Source organism: Melanotaenia boesemani, chromosome 12, assembly GCF_017639745.1.
Source record: "Melanotaenia boesemani isolate fMelBoe1 chromosome 12, fMelBoe1.pri, whole genome shotgun sequence".
Lineage (NCBI taxonomy): Eukaryota > Metazoa > Chordata > Actinopteri > Atheriniformes > Melanotaeniidae > Melanotaenia > Melanotaenia boesemani.
The window spans coordinates 13,528,653-13,551,303 of NC_055693.1; the positions used below are offsets into that span (position 1 = coordinate 13,528,653).

General features: G+C 36.0%; 1 protein-coding gene across 1 annotated transcript in view; it reads left to right on the forward strand.

The window, feature by feature from the left end:
• Nucleotides 1-122: 122 nt before the first annotated feature.
• Nucleotides 123-22,651, forward strand: part of nck2a (NCK adaptor protein 2a) — a 43,795-nt gene continuing 21,266 nt past the window's right edge. The window contains exon 1 of the mRNA XM_042002174.1: nt 123-347. The gene's annotated coding sequence lies outside the window, so the exon portion shown is untranslated. The remainder of the gene's footprint in view (nt 348-22,651) is intronic.

Below are 22,651 nucleotides of genomic sequence, written 5' to 3' on the forward strand. Positions count from 1 at the left end.
GACGAGAAAAACATCTAATCTGAAAATAAGCATTACAAACTATTTGATTTAATTTTGAAACGTAAAACCGGAAGTGATAGTTGCACGCTACAGAGCTTGAAATGAGTGATTGAGGTGGTGGAGGCAGAAAGCCTGCGACGGAAAACAAGCGAGGACAGGTCGAGTAGTACATGCCCAGACCTTTTTTAAAATATAGAAAAACTGACAATCCCAAGGATATGTGGATGTGAACGTTATTTTTGCCACTTTCACGCGGGCTCTGATACTTATTATTTGGCACGCGGGCTCTCGTCTTGGCGTGTTGAACGTGTCGCTGTTTGCCCATTCTCACTGGAGTGAACACTAAGGTAAGCTTGCAAACCACAAATGAACTGTGTTAAGTTGGTGCAGTTGGACTGGTTACTCCACTCGCTCCTGTTGTTTATGCTGTAATTTCAGTTTAAAGTTCCCATGGGAGTGAAAGAAATAGAAACAGTGGAAGAAGTTGGGACAAAAATGGTCGTGTATTCGTGTCACTTTCTCGCCTTGACGCTTGGTCTTTGTCCACTCAGATGTGGTTCAACTAGACATTGTGCTCGAACCGAGGTTTACCCGTATTTGTGCTCGATATTAAACCCCACAGTATTAATGACTTATTTTTTTATTTTTAAAACAAAAACAAAAGGTTTGAAATGATAAACTTAACCATTTAGCAATTTTTGTTCCGAACCACTTATTAAAGGCCTTTAAACGCAGGCTACGATCCATATAAGCTGGTCTTCAGACATCTGTTTGGACAGACGTCTGTTCTGTTTGAGTAAATATTCGTATTTCTGTATTTCTGTAATTAACTGTGGAGTTATATGAAAAACACTAGCCCCCCTTTCATATTGTACACTTTCTGTGTTGGAGCTCCTGTTGAAACCAGAACAGCGTTCACAATGAACCACACTTGCCAAAACACTAGATTGGCGACTGGTGCCACATGCCGAGCTTGTCAACGTTTCTAGTGGCTCTTTGTGGTAACTACACCATGCATCCTCCTCATCAGTCTCATCCTAACAGAATTCATTTGATTTTATTTCTTGCTTTTTTATTTATTTATTTATTCTTTTGTATTTGTCCATGATTAACACCTTTCTAGATATATTAACAGTTTCTTTCAAAAGCCGGGTCTACCCAATGGTGTAGAAAGTTTTTTTCCCCTTTTATTTTTTTTATTCAGGTACATGACACACCTCTTATGCAGACACACCCTCTGTTTAGGCCACCACATTATCACAGTCTAGGACAAGGTTCACTCAGAAATGACAGGTATGTGCAAGACAAGTGCACATAATGGGGGTTGCTAGGCCTGTATTACAGAAACCTCCCTTACGTCATGTCTTTGGGAAGATGAATGGCAAGTCTAAATGCTTAGCGTTTTTCTTTAAATTTTTTAACGTTTCAGAAACCTGGGTAAGAGGAAATAGGTAGACACTGACTGAATAATGCAGTCATATGAGTCAAAGCTTTACAATCTTGTGGATTGTATTTATCTGAAACTGTAGATTATTCTTAAAAAGAACATTACTCAATGAGTATTTTATGTTCATTATTACATATGGTAGTAAACAGGATATAATTGGTATCTTGGCTGTATGTTCCATCTTCCTTTTTCAAGAATATCTTGGATACTTGCAAATACTTTTAATGTTCATGTCAGCATTCAAATATTCATTAAAGAGATGTTCGCAGAATCTTTAACCACCTTCAACAAGCTGTGTTTTCCTTCATGTTCTTCCTGCTGGAAATTTCTCAATTCTAAGATGCATCATGATGCAGACATGAACAGTTCTGCATCAGTGCATACACAGAATATAATGGGGAATTGGCAGATTTAAGATAAAAAATTATATTGTATTTTTCCATCCTAAAAGCAGCAAAGATGGACAGATAATACAGTATGTTATGTGCAACTTTGTTAAATGCTAAAGAAAAAAAATCTAGCTACGTTAACTTTGTGTTTAGACATTTAATGGTAAATCCTGCGAAGCTCCAGCAACAGTATACACTTCTCTCATCACAAACCTCACTGTACAGAAAAGGCTGTGTGACACACAAGGTTGCTCTGCTGTGTTTCATCAAGCTGTCCAAGAATATTTGGCGCTGGGATGTGGGGGTGGGCTCTGTGGACCCTCCAGATCCCTTCAAATTGGTATCTGTGGGGTTTGGAGATGGAGTGAACACCTCATATTAATTGCTGTGTTCTGGGCCCTTCCAAAGCAGATTTTGCAAGACCCACTGCTCTCCTGCTGGGAGAGGCTGCTACAGTAGGAGAGTGCTAATATGTTGCCATATGGGAGGTAAAACTGGTCTGGAAAATGATTAGTTGGGTGGCAGTGCCAGGAATGCCAGGATGGAGATTTTACCAGCAAAGCAGTGCGTGGTCATAAGTTAAGCAGCATTATTTTACCTGTAAGTGGTTTTAATGTTGTGGCTGTTAAATTAGTATGCAAAGACTGCTTCAATACAACAAATTCAACCTGTGAACAAATCTGCATCTAGAGAGTAAAAAAACAGAGAAGGGCAGGTCGAATTCCTCTCTGCCGGGGGGGGGGGTCTAAAAATAAGAGGAAAATCAATATCTAATAAAAATTTTGACTGAGTTGATTTGATTGTATAAATTGTATGATTTTTTTTTTTTTTTTTTTTATTAAATGAGACAATTTAAAAGGCTTGTTTCACTCATTAAAACTAACAACAAATAAATAAGGAAATGAATTTCCTTTTATTAATTTTATTTTTGGGAAAATAAACAAGCATCTGTCCTTCAACCCATCCGCACGCTGCTCTCATTGCCATATTTTCCATATCTTTTGTCAGAGAGATGAAATTATGACTAAAAAAGCAGCCCATTAAGACTTCATGTCACCTGGTAGCTTCTTAAAGCATGTCCAGACTGTTGATCCACTATAATAAAATCCTAATTTATATCATTGCAGCGTTATCTGACAAAATCATTCATGTTCTTTAACAACAACATCTGTGCAATGAGTTTGGCTATATTTACATGCTCGAAAATATTCCATAGAGGAAGCCAGACATGACAAAATATATTCAACATTTTTCACACAATCTAGTGTTGTGGTGTCTAAATACTGTAGTCAATAAATTATTTTTCCTCTGCATATATACTGGGGTGATGATGGTCAAGCTATTTAACAGTGGCTTAAACTGTGCATACAACCATATTAAAATTAATACACATGACTCTCCAGTGTAATGATAAATATATTGATATGACCCCCATTTCTTAAAAATGGTTATAAGACTTTCTCACAGCCTGTAGTTAATAATGCTGGCGGTAATGTGGGCAGTGCTTGATGATTTTTACTAGGTAGTAATAAGCTTTTGTAACATTCACATTCATCCTGAACTTCACCATATTTCTTCTTATTCTTGTTGAAAAACATAATTTCTTCTGCCAGCCTTTGCTTCTCTGTTCAAACTTGTAATTAGCCTCTTAGTCAAACTTCTGTAGTAAAATGATTATCCCTGCTGTAGGTTAGATGGCTCAGTTATGAGACGAGACTAATGGCTCGCCTCATCTTTTTCTCATATGCTTATTGAGGCTAAAATGTACTTGTAAGCAGCTGGTCATTAAATTCCACACAAGGCATGTACACTATTTTTTCCCTCTGTTTTTCTAAGCATTTGGTGTTAAAATTATACCAACTGCAGTGAGAAACTGGATATGGAAGTGTGGCAGCGACATTGTCCTCTTAGATTTTATGACCCATACTATATGAGGTGTCTCTTAGTGTTAAGAAAAATACCAAAAACCTTACATCCTTCTGTTAAGAAGCTATGATGCAATCAGAATAATGTTAATGGAATAAAAAGCTTTTTTTAAATGTGATATTTTGGCCTAGTGGAACATATAGTGTTTGTTTCCCTTTGGGAATCCTAAGCTCTCTTAGAAAGATGTAGGAATTAATAATAAGCAACGGAACAGATGGACAGTCTGAAGGCATGTGATGATACTCAAAGATCATCATGTTGATAGTAAGATAAAGGCCATTCCATTGGTTTAGTAATCATTAGTAATCTGGGGAACAGGTGGTTGTTAAACTGACAGTGGGCGCAGCTATGAGAACGTACCCCTTCTATGACCCTGTGATGTGGTTAGTCTTGTATTGCTTGCATATGTGTATTTATGCAGCTTGTTAGAATATACATGTAAATACTTGGTGATTGTGATCATTTTCTTTAAATCACATCACTGAAGATTAACGGTGGCTCTGCAGCTTAAATGGTTCATGACCATTAAATATGTCCCAGACATTTATGGTTCTTGGGTTATTGTTTTGTTCTTTGGGTTTCATTTGACTTTTCGTCTTACACCACATGAAGCTGACATTTGCTGTCTGAGGTAAAATATCAAAAATTAATTTCCCGTCATGCTAACATTTCATCCATTTATCCAAACATCTGAATATTTTTTCCCAAATATTTGAAAATGTAACTTTCACATCAATTTGTGATGTAACAGCAAACATTATTTATTAAGCATCAACATTTAAACTATGAAATAAACTCTATTTCTATCATAACCAAGAAGTTATTTTTAATTAACTTAAAATTTGGTTAAAATAACTACATGTTTTGCTGTAACAAAATGATTAAAACAACAATTGACTGGATAAAGTTTTCTAACACTTTGACCCTAACCCAGAAACAGCCCATCGGTTAATAGAAGCCGTCATTGTTTTCTTTTATTACACCTAAAATCTTCTATAGTTGCCAGAATGGGATCAGATTTGTCCAAACATTTGATTTTTGGTCACAAGCTGATTTCTTAGAGTTTAGTCTCTTACAAGAATCCACTTGTCTCTCTTTGTAAGATGACTTTTTCCTTCTCTTGAAAGAGTTGGTATGGTTAAACATTTTATAATTTCCCTTCAAGGACTGAGGAAGTAGTTTTCTTTTCATTTTATCTACAAAGCGCGATTGATCTGCCCACTCCACAGTTTAAGAAGAAACATGACTGATATGTAAGACTAACTGGAATGTGGCCACTTAGAAAAATGTTTGAATTTTTTTCCTCATAGCCAGCGTGACTGGTTTGATTTTGTTTGGATATTTATTTTTCACTTCTTTTATTGTTGTAATGGCTTTCAATTTGCTGAATATGAAAGGTGAAATGTAGCCTGTGTCAGCATGATGCCGGCAAGCTTGATGTTCTCCAGATCCGTTAAATGGAGTGATGTCTTAACCGGCTTGTTTTCAGAATTACAAAGACACACAACTACTGTCAGCATATTGATAAAGTTCAGACTTGCTTTAAATTAAGACATGAGCATCTCTCTCTTTTGGCTTCGATTTACACCCCAGATTCTCAAATACTTTATTTTCTGTTAATCAGTGGTTTTAGTTGTTTGCCCTGAACTTGTCTTGTGTTCCTGTAGTTTGCCCATCCTCCTCCCCTTGTCCTTTTATCTCTGACATCGCCTCCCTGCACTGCCACTGCTTGAGTTCCTAATTCATGCCCAACAACTGATCTCACAGTCTGTTGACTTCAGTGTCCTTGTGTCACCATTGGGCACTGGGCCTAATCCTCATCTGCGATGGGGGCTTGGAAGGCAGGGAAGGAGAGAGAGAGTCAGGGAGGAGGAGGGCCGACTGTGAGTGAGTAAATCTGGTTATCGTACAGCAGTTTTATCTCAGCCTTACACTTTTCCACAGTGTCACAGCCACATGCTTTGTGATCTTTGGATTGCTGTACAGTGATTTTAATGCCTAAATTGGCTTAGGAGTTGATCTGAGAAATCAAGGAGTTGGAGAACTCTAAGAATATTGGTGAGGTAAACATGAATAAGGGATTGATGGACAGAGTGCTGTAAAAAACAGATTAAATAACAGCTGTGGCATTTTCTTTAGAATTAATGGAATGATACAAAATCTGAGACTTTTTGTAACGGGTGGGGGCTGCGAATCTTCTGAGGGCTTCAGGGAGATTACCTTGCAACCTCATCCTCATCTCACTCAAAAGAGAAACATTGACATAAATTCATAAAAATCCAGAGAGCTGCTCGTTAAATAGTAATCAAGGTTTAAAGGCTCCCCTACGCTTTCCTGTAGTGTGTATGGGGGTTCATATTACATAGCAGAAAATTGGCATTTGGGCCTTAAAGAGAGATGAAGCGAGGGTGAAATCCAATGCTACTTAAAAGGGAGTTAAAATTCGGTTGTATGTTCAGGGCTTTTGGCGCTTTCACAGACAAACCAAATACAAAGCAACTTATCCTTAATGAGAGAAAGTTTGAAACTAGCATCCTCAGTGTGGACTCTTTGAATAAACTGCAAAATGAACCAACTAGATGTGTAATGAGAGATGTTAATTTAAGGGCAGTTACATTATTTTTTACCCAGTTGCTGTTTCCTGTGAATAAAAATGTAATATCTCTCTTTTATCTTAGTTCTTTTTTCACCTAAATGATCTTTAAGTCTCTTCAATCATAATTTAAAATTAACTTGTAAATAATCAAAATAATTATTTGCCTCAAAAATAGTAATGGAAGATTATGAGATGAGCCTAAAACCCCATTTGCTCAAGTGTTTGGCCAAATAAATGGCCTCATCATTATCTTGTAAATATAATTTGCATTGTCTAATAACTTAAAGTTGTCAAGTGAAGAGGAGGCTGTAGCTAATCCATCACTGGAGTTGCTATGACTCGTGCAGACTTCAGCTATTGTTAGTGAGTTTGCTCCATTCTGTTGTTCTCTTCAGAGGCTTCAACAGGCCCTTCACGCTCTAATTGATTTAATTAAATGGACGTATCCCTCTTTGGTTGCACTGATGAACAAACCGTCAGCATGCAGACATGTGTCGAGTTATCTCATGCAGTGCAACAAGAGCTATGCTTATCTGTATTTCACAGAATGATCCCGGACTTCCCCCCCAGAGCATTGCAGCCCGCGTAACATGCATCCCACAGTGGTTCATCTTTATTAACAAACTTCTGTCATTATTGTCAATGCTTTGAAAGACATCTGCAGTATTGCCTTTTTTGTCATTTTGATGTGGATATCTGTTGAAATAAACCACCTTGTAAAAAGTTCCTTTTTTGCCATTAAATCTGCTGTTGACTTGGTACGGCTTTTACACTGTACTACCTTAATGGCTGAGAAAATATTTTAAATATTTTTTCCTCCTGAGCTTAACATACAATGCTTATACCCCGCCCAGGTCTATTTGTAGTGTTTAGTTTGCAGGTTCTGAGAATGATCTAAGAATGACACAAACTGAAAGTATGACACAACCTTGAAACAGCAGCATGTGCAAGATCAACAAATGACCGTTGTCGGTCACAATGTCATTTATAGTGTATGATCCAAAACACTACCTAACACCACTCCTTACATTATTTGTTGTCACAGTTCTCCCCCTTGCTTCTCTATTTTTCATTGCAAACATAACATTAGCTTTGCTCTTCTATGTAGGGATGCACCGATCCGATATTGATATCAGTACCGATATTGTAGTAATTTCAGGTATCGTGACAATGGTCCTAAAACTTTTGTCACAATATATTTCTTAATTTCGGTCCATACAATATAATTCTGAAATCAATATAAACAATACAAAAGCTTCATAAAAACTGCCAAAAATGCACACAACAGATGCCTGTAAAACTAAAAATTATTTTGCCAAGTCTATGAAACTCCTCCAGTATAACATTTTAAAAATAAAACCTTTTATTTGTATTTAGGCTAAATTAGCCTTTAAAGAAATTTGAAATCACCATCAAAGGTCAAATAAAACTTTTACCTTTCTCAATATTAATATCTTTAACTTTAAACTACAACATAGGCTTATTATGTTATTCTTAAAGATTTTAACAACGGTGCTTCAGCTAGGCTTAAAAATAAAAGTAATCAGAATTGCTACAATAAACAGAAAAAAAGAGTGAGCAACAATTGATGCTTAACACTGGATCCTCATTGAGAAAAGTAAAACTACATTACAGTCCCCAAAATTCACCAGAAAAAGTTGGTAGTCACTTAAAAAAAAAAAAAAAAAAAAAAGTCGCTAGAGGGGAGTGAAAACGAACAGGACAAAGTCGCTAAGTTGGCGACACTGAGCCAAACCATTTCCATACCATCGACTTATTCTTTGCTCTCTAATCAACTATGTCTTTTGCTTTCTCTTCACTTGTAGAAGCTTGTTCAGTCATGATTGCATTACGGACATGAGCACTTGTTTTGTAGCTAAAACTAGCAGCGTTGGAGCTTAGCCTAGCCTTCTACCTCGCTCTGAACTAGAGATGTGACGTTCATGAACTAATCGATTCTTTTGAACGACTCTTTTAAATGAACGATGGGAACCGATTCACAGCTGTGAGCCGTTCATTTGTGAGCTATTCTTTTTATATAGAAATTTTTGACAGTGCCTTCATCAAATCAAATCAAATCAAACTTTATTTATAAAGCGCTTTTCATGCCATAGGCAACAATGACTGTTCAGGTTTATCCTTTTTTATCTATATTTTTCCTATAATTTTTTAATCTTGTATAGTGGATTTTAAATAGGTACATATTTTGATTGTCTGTCATTCTTATGTATTGTGAAATTTTGTAAGAGATTGTGAGGACGAGCCAGTCTTTTGAATGGCTCTTTGGAAGGAACGGCTCCTCAAGATCCGGCTCCTTTCAAAGAGCCATAAATCCAATCTCTACTCTGAACACAGCCAACTGCTGCTGGGTTTGGTCAGGCTTCGTGTCTGTGGTGTACGTCATCACTTAAGTAGCCAGTGTGTTGCAGCCCTTTCTGTTCGGCTTGAATTAAACGCTGTAATCATACACTGTATATATATTGAAATATCGGAAATGTGCTCAAAACTCATATCACCATTATTGAATAAAAGTGTATTGCGATATATATTGAATTTGAATTCTTATCCAGCCCTAGCCCGATCCATAGGTGCAGATCTGTCTCGTGTAATTTTGTGCTGTGCACTTTGAGTGACGTCAGGTGCCAACAACGCACCACGCAGAGGCTCACATTTGTTTTCAAAGAGGAGCGAGCAAAGGATCAGCCATCTGGAATGTTTTCACACTAGCTCAACCAACGCATTCAAGAAGCTTGAGAAATAATAATAATAACTAGAATAAGCTGTTATTTGCATAACAGCGTGTGTGAATGATTGGAATGAAATGCTGAAAGATGGTTGAAGAAGGTTGAAAACGGTTGAATTGTCCTTGTTGAAGAAGTATTTATTAAGCTACAGTGAAAAGTTGAAGAATTTAAAGCTTAAACTCACGGAGTAAAAATGGAGTAAAAAAAAAAACGTAAGACTGGAGTTTAAATGTGCTGAAATGGTCAAAAGTTGAACTGAAATGCACCAAAGATTGTTGAAGAGGGTTGAAAATTCCTGAAATGTGGTTGTTAAAGCTTCATTTGAAATAATAATGAACCTGAAGTCAGTAGCTGAACTATATAATTCTTGGTTTAAGGTGCTGAAATGGTGAAATGTAGAGTGAATGATTATAAAAAGGAAAAGAACAGCTGAAACTGGTGTTTAAATGTGATGAAATGATGGAAAGTTTAACTTAAATGTGCTGAAGATAGTTGAAGAGGGTTGAAGACAGGTGAAATCTGCTTGTTGAAGAAGTATTTATGAAGCTGAAGTTAACACTATTAGTCTTCAAAGCTCAAAACTTGAAACCTTCTGCTGAAGCACAAATAGTAATTAAGTTTAATCTAATAGGAGAATAATCTCAAACTCAGGCAGTCTGACAATTTTCAAAATGTGCATTTTTATTATTCTTTCTACAAAGCAGATCAGTAGAGTTTGTATAAGTAGAAGTTAGACATTTTTAATCAAGGAAGCCATAGTTTACATTGAAACTCAGTAATCTGTAAATGTATGAATGACAGCTAGAAAGATAAATCTAGCAGAAATTAATTTTATAACAATAGAACAAATTAGACAAATAGATGAACCAGAGTTTTAAAACATTTCAGATTGAATAAATATGACACATAAAAGTAATATCACTATTAAAAAAAAATAGCCATTTTAACAAAGAAAGCAGAACATCTGCAATGATAGTACAGATTTTAAACATTTTCTTTGAGAAAATGTGGCAATATACATAAAATACATTTTATTTCAAAGCACCTTTTAAAATCGCCATGGACACTTTACAACATTAAAGTAACAACAGGGTGAAATCTGCTTGAGTAGGTCACTGACACTGAGTGGAAGGTGTGTGAAACAGCTTAACAAGTTGGGACTGTCTGACTTTTTTTAAGATTTGTTTTTTTTTTTACCAAGCTAGTGAAGTTATTGTTTTATTCATCAGCTTTTGTGATGTATGTTTAATTTCAGGGCTTAAAGTATCCCGGCACCGTACCCGACCTCAGGCGTGCAGAGCGTTTGCGCCGAAAAAAAAAAAAAGACTATTTAATAAGTTAATGTGCGCTAACGTGGACTATTGCCACATTTAGTTAATCCATTTATGGTCTAAAATGAACGTAGCTTTGGTCTCAATTAAACACATAAATAGCCAATAAGAAGCTGAGCTGGACCGTGGGAAATGAGGTTAAGGGATCCAGATGCAGCCTAAGTCTACGCCAGAGCAGAGACGTTGATAAATAGCTGTAAATGTTAAATAAAACTATGATCAAACTACGCTCATCAGTTTAATCGGCAGGATGGAGGGTAAATTTGTGTTGCCTGGTTATTTTCTGTTTTTATACCACATTTTTTCCCCCACACGCTCTCTGCTTGGTGGGAGAGTGCTCACCTGCATGTGCACACGCATGTGTCTTTGCACATCGGGGTGGAGGAGAATTGCGAACGTAGAGTCAGAAAGAATAGAAGAAATAATATAATAGAATAGCTGTACTCAAACAGCTAATGGAGATTAAAATAAATACAAATACAATAATTCATAATTAAATAATTACACAATTGCACTAAACCATCGTCAAGGGTTGATTTCTGTTTGTTTTGGATATCTGCCAGCCAAGCTAGTGGAGCTATTGTGTTGGTTTTTTTTTTGTTTGTTTGTTTTATTTACCCTCAATTTCATCTCCTTTATTACTTATTTTACATTGGGTTTAGATTTCCAAATTGAACTGACTGAACCATTTAAAATAGGTTGGTGTTATACTCTTACTTGCACTGTCTGAACCTGAAAAAGTTTTGTTATATTTTTAAATGTTTGACCAAGCTTGTGAAGCTTTTTTTTAAAAAATTGTTAAAGTTTATTTAAAATTGTACTTTCGAAACTGTACTGGTGCACAGTTGGTCAAGTCAGTTGCCTTGCCCAAAACAAACAACAAAAAGGACTGTTTTTCTGTATCAGCATCAGATTGGTATCAGCCGATACTAAATCTCAGATATCAGTATCTGAAGGGAAAGAAGTGAATCGGTGCATCCCTAGTTTTATGCTGCCATGATGGTGAAACTGGTAGAGTGCTTGAAATGTAAAGTGTGCGTCCACTGTGCTTATCTCTGTGTGTATTGATACAGGAAAAGTACTGCATCCTGAATAAAAAGCAGTTTTGTAGTGATTTTGTTTGTAGATATCTCACCTCTTGGACATGCCACAGTGGACATGTGGCGCAACTGAGCGAGGTGTTAATTGCAGATTTATTTGATGTTTACAGAGATGGTGTACAGCTTTATTTCCATTAATGTTGGGTTCACAGCAATGACTGTTATACTGTTGTAGTGAAATATTAGGAAATTTGTAGTTAAGGAAAGACTTTAAGAAGTTCAGAGTGTCATTGAGCTAAATTAATCTGTAATTGTACAAATACTTTGTTTGCCTGGCAAATTTCTTTCAAAACTGATTCCTGATTCAGCGTTTAGCATCATCAACTATGAACAGGCTTCTTTACCAGCTTGTCAAAGTCAAATTTGTGCATGACCTCAGACCTCCATGTTCATGTGATGTGCTGCCAGTTAACACTGACAAACAGACCTTCAGTGTAACTTTTGAAATAATTGTCAGAATTGTGGTATTTTAAGGGAAGTCCCAATTCTACACATAAAGAAAATAAAAGTAAGAGTGTACAGATATTGTGTTCATGTGCTGGGGCATGTATTATGGGAGGGATTATGTGGATGGAATTCAGCTCCAGTGAAAACCTGCCACCAGTTCCGCACTTTCCACAATGCAGCTAAACACTGTTGTCAATATTGCACAATGAACAAGACAAGACACAACACAGACCAGCAAACTGACTTTCACTACATTTATTGGTATTGTGGAAAGAGCTCTGAACTGCCAGACTTTCCGTTACATACCTTTTTGGGGTTTTTAGATGTTTCTACACTGTTTGCTTGCTTACCAGGGAATTTTAGGCAATATTGTTATGCCTGATAGGCCATTAAACCAATGACTGGCAATCCATCAAATAAGCAAATGAAATTTATCACTGTTGTTTATTTATTTATTGTAAGTTAAACAATCTTATAACAAACTTATTTTACTACTACTAAATGTTCATGTCATGTAAAATGCTTAGACAGTTGTTTGGTAGCTGTAACATACTGGTGTAATTTTCATTTTAAGTCTTTTTCCAAGATTATGTTTTACTTCTATATTCCAGTTTAGTGCCATGCATTAAATAACTTCAGTAGATATGCACAGGAATCCTGTAAAAGTCATGCAACAGACTTTGAACTTCATCCAAATAAAGCCACACCAACCATCTGGACATTTTGGCTGATAAAGACCTTCAAAAAGACAGTTTCTTTATTTTTTTATTTTTATTTTTTTATAACATTAAAAAAATCCAAGGGAAAGATAGTATTTTCTCTTGTATTTACCCTTCAATATGCTGCACATGCTTGGGAGTTGATTCAGTCGCTGAATGGAGCAATATGATAGGCCTCCTCTAATCCATTTGTGCCGCCTCTTTTATTCCACTTTGCACACACAGACTGACACAATCCACAGAACTGAGGGTGAATGAAGTCCTGCTTTATTTATGAGATGCATTGCTCAGAATGCCACAGGGTTCTCCTGAGAGTTCAAAACTGCTCACACTGTGTTTGGCCTGCCGAGTGTTTCTCTCTCGCTCTCACACACACAACTATCATATACACTTGCTACAAAGCATCTATTTACCCTTTGTGTGGCTTTAGCTTGGCAGAGCTACAGCTGTTTAAACGTGACCTTGGCTGCTTATGTAGTGCTGCCGGCAGATGCTTGCTGACTGCGGTGCATCAGTGTTTTACATGGAAGGAGTGATATCATCTGCATGTCAGAGAAGCAGAAAGGCTATTGTATGGACAGGCTGCATCAAATCACTGTAGCTGCAATAGTGTGCTGGAAAATGTTGGGTTATGGAATCCTACTGAGTAGAAAACCATATTAGGAGCAGGACTATTCAAATGTTGAGAGGACAAATTTGAACTCGTTGCATTATTTGGCAGACAAGTGCGCAGAGGAGGCTGTATTAATGTATTAACTGTATATAGTGTTTGGCACCAAACACTATATGTGAAGTATGAAATCTTAGCTCTCAGCTTCGAAGGGCCTTATGGCAAGTTTCAGCTCATTATTTACGTGTTTGGTTGTGATGTTTTAATGTTTTAATTCACTTTACCTGCTACAATAACATTACATTCAGTAATACAATCAGCTTTGTAAGCTTGAGCTTTTTATTGTTTGATAGATTAGGCCAGGCATTCAACCGGCATGCCACTGACAATGGGACTTGCTACTGTAATCCTTTTTTCTCTTTTCGTTTTTGGTTCAGCTGTAACATTATCCACTTCTACTTTGTCCTTATCCAGTTCACTTGCCACTAGCAAGACAATTGGCGAACTTGTACACCTACCAGATTGACTTATCTTTGTTTGACTTTCAGATGTTTGGGATTGACATCTTGCTGTCTTCACCCTCAGTGGGATGTTTTGTGTTCCATTTGCAGAAACATAAGAAGTTGTTGAGTAAAAATTGGATTTTGATGAACTAGTGCTGTGTTGTAATTTTTACATGTTTGTTTTTATTACCATAAATCATTGGATTTTAATAGATTTAACTAAATATATAGGATAGGAAATTCAAAAGGGGTTTTAATTTGACTGTAATAATTTGTTTACCTGCCCTGGGATTGCAGATGCAAATTAGCCAGTCGCTAAAGCTGTGTGTTCAGGTTGTGACCTTCGGAAACCCCTCTAACATGCTGTCTATTCTTATACTGTATATCTTCAACACTCATTTTTCTACATCTATATAGTGTCGAGTTTGCATGTTTTTTATTCTATTTTGTTTTTTTGTTTTTTTTACTTTTTGTGTATGTAGTTTTTGCTTTAAAAAAATTAAAGTAGTAAAAATAATCTTTTCTAAGATACCATTTAACTAACTATTTATTTCATTTTAAATTTGCACTGGGAATTTTTCTTTCTATGGAGCATGCATTAATATATCTACCAGTTGTACTGATTAATTTATCTTTAGATTTAGGCAATAAGTGTATCTATGTCATATATAAACAATATAATGAGTGAAGTTACTGGCAAAACATTATTTATGCAGCCCTCTGCGCCCTTAAATTAGGGCCCGACTGATATGGATTTTTTGAGGCCGATACCGATTCCGATATTTGGCAGAAAAAAAATCAAAATACCAACTTATCGGCTGATTTTAAAAACAAAATGTGTGTGTGTGTGTATATATATATATATATATATATATATATATATATATATATATATATATATTAAGACTAAGTCGGCATTTAAATCAAATCAAATTTTCTCTACTCTGGAGCGGTCCTTAACTGGTTCAGGTCCTATTTAGAAGGCCGGAGTTATTTTGTTACGATCGGCAGCTATGAATCCGAGCGAGTGGCCGTGACTTGTGGAGTCCCCCAGGGGTCAGTACTTGGACCTCTTCTGTTCGACTTGTATATGCTCCCTTTGGGTAAAATATTACAGAACTATAGCATTAGTTATCAAAGTTATGCAGATGATACACAACTTTATGTGTCTCTGTCACCAGATGACTGCAGTCCAATAGACTTCATGTGTCAGTGTCTGGAGCAAATAAACACCTGGATGAGGGAGAATTTCCTACAATTAAATGAAGACAAAACTGAGATTATTCTGTTTGGTAGCAAAGAGAAGAGGGTCAGCATTGGCAAACACCTGGAGACTCGGGCTCTTAAAATCACCAACCAAGTTCGTAACCTGGGAGTGTTGATAGACTCAGATCTGACTTTCAGCAGCCACATCAAAGCTGTCACTAAGAAGCTTTTTACCAGCTCAGAAACATCAACAGAATTAAAAGTTTAGTTTCCCAGAAAGACCAGGAGAAACTCATCCATGCATTCATCTCCAGTAGTGGATTACTGTAATGGTCTTTTAACAGGACTTCCTAAAAAGAGCACTAAGCATCTGCAGCTCATCCAGAACGCTGCTGCTAGAGTTTTAACCAGGACTAAGAGATCTGAACACATCACACCAGTTTTGAAATCTTTACACTGGCTTCCAGTCAGTCACAGAATAGATTTTAAAACCCTTCTGACGGTTTATAAATCCCAGAATGCTTTAGGCCCAGAATACATCTGTGATATGTTCAGAGAATATAAACCTAGCAGAGCTCTTAGGTCCAAAGACTCTGGTCAACTAGTCCAGACCAGAGTCCAGACTAAACATGGAGAAGCAGCATTTAGCTGTTATGCTGCAAACAAATGGAACAAACTGCCAGTGGAGATTAAACTTTCCCCAAATGTAGACATTTTTAAATCCAGGTTAAAAACATTTCTTTTCTCATGCGCCTATGCATGAAATCTGAACGGTAGCTTTTTTAACTTATCTTGCTTTTAATCATTTTAATGTAATTTATTATTTTATTGTGATTATGTGTTGATTATGTGTTGATGCCTTTTACTATTCTAAATATCCCTAATGTCTTTGTTTTATGTAAAGCACTTTGAATTGTCCTGTACATGAAATATGCTATACAAATAAACTGCCTTGCCTTGCCTTACTCCATTATTTCCTTTGCCATGAAGTCATAACTTGTATGACCCAAAATAAAAACATTTCTTGAATGTCAATATATGTTGATAGAGTTGCATTTTAAACATATAATGGTCACAAATAGTCTGACACTCCACAACAACACACACTGTAAGTTGCTGTTACAGCCTGAGTAACGTTCTAGTATTTTCTGACAAAGTAGAACTAAGAGTGACAGGACATCATGACAGTTGTTGAATACAGACATTAATATTCCTCATGTTAACTTTTCCCCTCCCCTCTGCGTTCACATCATTTCTCCTAAAATGCGTCTTAACACGCCACTGATGGAGTGATGAAATATTTTGTACACTTATGTTGTTTCTGCAGTTACTTACTGGCTTTTAAGCTGTTAGCTAACGCTATGCTAGGTTGGAATAACCACAACGATGTTATTGCCAACATAAACAGACAGGCAGTAACCTAAACTACTTTAGCAATGCAACGTAAACACAAGCATGACCTATGCAAAGAAACACGGGTCACCATAATGGCACATGACAAACAGAGTTAAACTGAAACTGGAGACATGTTTGAAAGGGAAATCACCGAGCCCATTCAAAAATTAGCTTTGCAAATATGCCCCTTGACAAATAACTGTTTGTTTTTTTTTATCTTTTCAAAGTTACACGAACATAAATGAATAGTAAAATTTTAGTCATACATTACTTGTATGCAGATTTAGTTTTTGCACAGATCCAGTTTAGCACATTCTCTTTTTTTCCAGTCTTCATGTGACGCTCAAAGTTGCTGATTGTTGCTTCATGCTGAACTGAAACAAATGACAGTGAATTTTTTTTTCTCCATATTAACTATTAATTAATGACTTCCAAAGTAGGCATTTCCTTGTGAACAAACATAACCAAATATATGCCTTGTAGAGAAAATGGAGACGGGTAATGTAAAAAAATAAAATTTATTTTATTTTCTCGTTCTACCAGCAGTTCATCACAACAAATCTATTTGTTGTCCAGAGGTTTTTTTTAAAAACACCGTTATGCTGTTGTGAATGAATGCAAGCTTACAGTGATCACTTTTAATCTGCTGTTGAAGCATGACTACCAACAGCTCTCATCTGTGTAATCTATGTATTCACTGACAGGAAATGTAGCTTTTACGTACTTTCATTTAATTTCATTTCAGTTTCCAACATACAGATGTTATGTCCCCCAGTGGCTCTGACGTCAAACAAGGTTATGCAACAGAGACAAATAAACATGAGAGAAAAAGATGAGCATAATACCAGCAACGTCTCTCTGCTCAATCTCCCTTAAAAAAGAGTTCCCATGTGTCTTGAAGAACTTGGATAAATATAGCTCGTTTTCCCCAGTCAGTCATGGAATATAAATAAAGTTAAACGATATCCTAGAGAATATTTTGTCATGTAAATATTATCCTTAAAAACTCACATTATCACCTTCTCTATTATTGCTATTACCAGAGATAATCCAGGTGATGGATAATCTATCTGTCTGGAGATTAGGAGCAGGAAATAGAGCCTTTATGAAACTGAATTAAATAAAAAATGCATTATTTCTCTATTCTGCTCTTATTCAAATTTTGCCAGAAAATGTAGCAATCATATTTCTATGCTTTATCTGCAGAACATCAACTCGCTCTTCATTTTATCTAATGTCTTACCATCAATGACTTGAAACAGAAAATATTTTAATCAGAACAAGTACACTGTAAAAAGACTAAAATGTGCAGCAAGGAACCAGCAGATACAGAAAATTGGTCAACACACATACCACAGCAGATTATTTCTGGCATTGGAGCAGTATGAAGTTGACATTGGAAAACAAACACATGGAGAATATAAATCCTTTACGTTAAATTATCTGAATTTGACTTATGTTCAACCTTAGTAATTAGATGCTAAACAGTAATCATAAATAGGTTCATTAAGACGTAAAAGCTGAAATTTCTGTCATTAATATCCCCACTGAGCACAAATAATTTCTGTTTGAGGACCTAATATATCTCATGCCTTGCTATTTTTATATTTACATGATTCTTCTATGAGTCAATTATAAATTGTATATTTGATTTGGCATTTTTACTCCTTTAAAAATTATATATAACTATTATATATAATAGGATATAAATAGAAAGTGTGTCCTTTAATTTTCATATTTGCCTTTTTTTCTCATTTATTTATTTATTTATTTATATACATTTATTTAGCTTTTATTGTTTTTTTTTTTATATCAAAACAAATTTGATCTTGCTTATTGTGTTTTACTTCCATCTTTTCTCCCAATCAAAGGATTAATGTTCATGATTTGTTTTTATCTTAAAACTTTAGGCCTCTAAAGTGAAGTCATTCGCATTGTTTTGCCACAAAGGAAATGATTCACACTTATCGACGTAAAATGCTTTGTATATTGTTGCTGGGACTGTCAACTACACAGTTGGCTGGAAATACATTTCCTGAGGAAATCTGTGAGTGGGTGGTTGTGGTTAAAGACATTCAACAGGTCTGCACTGCGTTGCATCAATCCTCCTGCATTGCAAACACTACATCCCTATGCTCTCTCTTGGGAGCCTCAAGGTAGCGTCTGATCAAAGAGAATAATTCAGATCCATCGCTGAGGGAGGACTGAGGGGAAAACCAGAGGAGAAGAGGATAAATCTTGAGCTGGAATAAAGCCAACTGCAGTTTGTTAGACAAGAAGAAAGGAACAAAAAAGCCTCATTTTAACCTCATTTTACCACATAATCTTTTACATCCTTTTCTTGGAGTGGAAGGTTTTTAAATGAAGTTAGCCATACATTTCTTTATTGAGTGTAAGGAGTTTATTTTACAATAACATTTGGTCATATATGATGATACTGCAGTACATACGCTAGTAAGGAATTTATGCAAATTATAGACCCTGCAGACCTCCCATGTTACCTCATTAAAAATTCCTGCTTTTATTGCTTACAGGGTTCCTGACAGATGCATATAAATATCTAATTCTAGATGTAGAGCTTTGTGATTTAGTGGAAATTTTTCTTTAGAGCTTTGTTTTTCTTGTTTCGGTCCCCTCCATATGTTCCAACCATACCAATGTGAGTGGAATATCTGGTGAAACTGGGTCATCATCTCCCACATTGTCGTTCAAGTGTCATTTTTCACACCACAAACAAATTTGCACTCCATTACTTCTACAGTTTTTTATTTGTAGTGCTTGTGTCCCAGAAAGTAGTTCAAGTAGTTTTTGCTTCCCCTGAGAACGAAATGGACTTTGTGTTTGGTGTCTAGTTCAGAATTTGCTTTGATGGAAACACTCTGAGAAAGAGCATTGTAATGTATTTCTCACTACTGCCAGGAAATGGACAAGAGATTAAATATGTGCTGGAGAGGAAGCTATACCTAACAGGAAAAGTCATCAGATATTCTCAGTTCAGCTTTTAGCAGTGCATTAAAAAGTTTGATTGTTTGAATTATGCTTATACACTTAGTAGAACAGATTTAGATATAAAAATGTGAATAAAGCAGGGCTTCTCCGCCATATAAAAAGATTGCGTATCGTGTATTTAGGGATAAGTAAAGCAACTGCATCCATGATCCTTTTCCACCTTTTTCATCATACAAGACAAACTGTGATGGCCTCTCAGCAGGTGTTTGTGGGCTGCTGCTGTCGTGGTCATCTCATAAAGAGCAGCATTTCTCACTGTGGTCAGTGCGCAGCTAAATTCCAGCTGTGAATGATGGTTCACTTCACTCATTCTGTTAGTATTTTCAGACTCAGACTCTGTTCTGGATTCTCAGAAGCACGGTGCTTACTGGTGAACCGGTCAACGCTCATAACAGTTTAACCAAAACAGAAGCAGGAGGACTTTACTCTGTGGAATTAAACAGAAACATCTTGCTGATTTTGTCCTGAAAGTGTATGGATAAGTCATCAGGCTTCATTATAACCTGCAGTTTCCCAAAATAAACAATATAAGTAATTTACTGAGAGAATGTTGTGAGGTCTCGCCCTATTTTAAAATATACACAACCATTTAGCTGACTCATTGCTTAAAAAGACCTCATTGCTAATTTGCACAATTAGCACAGTAATTGTCTTGTGAAAAATTATAGTCCTTGTTTGGCTGAATTTTAAAACAATTAAGTTTTGGAAAACAAAATCAAGATGAGAATGTGTTGAGGAATTTTCATAATTATGTAATTATGAGTGTGGCGCTACTGACAGCTTAATCAAGAAGTTATTTAGACAGCTGCAAAGATGCACCTGATCATCTTTTACACCTTTTTGCTTAATTATTTATAGTGTCACTAGTGCATTTATATCTCTTGTGTTGCACTGCTTTGTACTCGTGTTACATAACTTTAACTTGCCAGTTTTCTGTGGTTATAAGGACACCGAACATTAACGGCTTTTTCGGCTGACGGTTTGTTCTCTATTAGATTTCTCAAGCTGCTCATACTCATAATACATAATGTTTGTTGCCTCCGGTGTTCAGATTCCATTCACTCTTTTCACTTGCTTCTATTTATTTCTCTATATTTTGGCAGCATACACTTTGTCTCAGAGCTTGGTACGTTATACTAAGTCAAGATATTTTAAAAAGGAGCATATTTTAAAAGAAAGTGACTGCATTTTAAGCTGATCTGAAGATTTCTGTCCACTAAATCTCTTGGTGTTGTTCTGTTATTTACTTTTTCTCTTTGAATGTGCACTTCTTTCATGAGGTTTATACAGGTAAACTTCAAAGAATAAAAAAGTGTTAGTGAATAAAGTGTTAAAACAACAATCAGCAGCATCTGTAACTGCTCCTTGGTTTTAATCTACGCCTTCGCTTTGCACTGCCCCACCATGTAATGCGCTGACATTGGCTGCGGACATTAGAAGTAGTCATCTTGTTCACATTGTGCCCCTAAGTTAGCAAAAGTCTTCACCTTGCTTGAAGCACATGTGCCTAGGATTTTCAGTTTCAATCCCCACAAACTCGAGTTTATAATATTTTTGGTATTAGTTTAGTTTGGGTGTGCATGAAGCAAATGTCCTTGGAGATATTTTATTATGATCTGTTTTTGTTTGGCCTGGAAATAACCCTGTTCACACAGAAAGCTTTTATTTATTTCTATCCTTCTCCCTGAGGCTCAGTAACAAACACCATCAACTCAGGCGTTTTTCTGTCTGTTCAAGTAGATGCTAGATATTGGTATTACATATCAAAACTGTGTTCACTACCTTCACCCTGCTGTGCTTTACAGTGTCCATCTTCTATTGTTCTGCCAGGAATCATGGATACTAGACAAAGTTAAAAGTAGTTAGTCTTTTTCTCATGAACCTGATTTGGAAAAATGTATTTTTTAAAAAATGAGATAAAAGCAAAACCATGCTGATGAGTAATTGCTTGAAGCAGAGTGAGGTTGTGTGCAGATGACAGGGTCATGAAATTTACTGAGAACGAGCTGTTCGAAGTAGAGCTAGCATCATGTGTTTATGTGCAGGGAGGTGTGCAAAATGAACAGGCACCGTACTGTTATGGGAGCCGTTAAAGTCGGTATCAAGGAGTAGAGAAAACAACCCAGATTTAAAGTCTGCTAGATGCCTGTAGGGAAGAAGGAAAAAAGAAAAGATTAATTTAGGCGGCTGATGGAATATTGATGTAAAATTTACATGCTGCCCTGCTCTGTGCCTGACATGAGGTGATTCTAATTAAAACAGCTACTTGCATAATGTGATCTTTTAAATTAATGAATAAAATGAAAAAAAATACTTATTTATCCCTGAGGGAAATTGCAAAGGACTTTGTAAGGACTAAAGTGTAATGGCAACAATAGAAAAAATAAAAACTACATCTTGTCTGAAAAAAGTACCACAGTGCTGTTATTTTGTAAAAAAAAAAAAAAAAAAAAAAGAAGTTTATAAAATATAGTAAAATACATTGAATGTCAGGTAGTTGAATTGGTTGAAAAGCTATCCCATGTACAGCTCACCATTACAGCCAGCTCAGGTTTGAGTCCTAGCTGTGTCATCACTTTCTCTGACTCCTTTACTGTTGAGCTACTGTGTAAAAGGTCCCTTAAAAATCCTTAAATTTTAATATTGTCTTCATCTAAAGGTGTTTTGTAAATCATCTAGAGGTAAAGTGCCATTTTCCATTCCGCTTAGACATTGACCATCAGCTGGATGTTTCAGGATGTGATTGCTATTTATATTAAGTCCTTGTAAACTAAAATAATACGTTAAATTGTTTTTTGTTTAAATGTTTATATGGTTAAACTCGGATTGCCCTGATACTATTTTTTTTTTATTTAAATTAGAACACCACAAAACAACACAACCTGAAAAATTTAATAAAAAATATTGATAAATGTAAGAAAAGATGTTATTATGAAATAAATTGCTTGTACAAAGATACAGTCTCACACTGTTTGCAAAAATACAAAACTAGATAAACTTCAACTACCAGTTAGGCCTGGTACAACGATTTTCTGACCGTCTTTGTCCCGATTTTGCCTCTTTCCGACCTCGGACGGCAAACACTCGATCATGGTGAGATTTCCCTTTTCCAATCATCACTTGGTCTGAGGTGTGTTACGAGCTGATTTGTCCCGATAATCCGCTCCAAAACGGGTCGTAGCCGACAATTGGGAACATTGAACATGTTTAATATTTCAGTGAAATATGG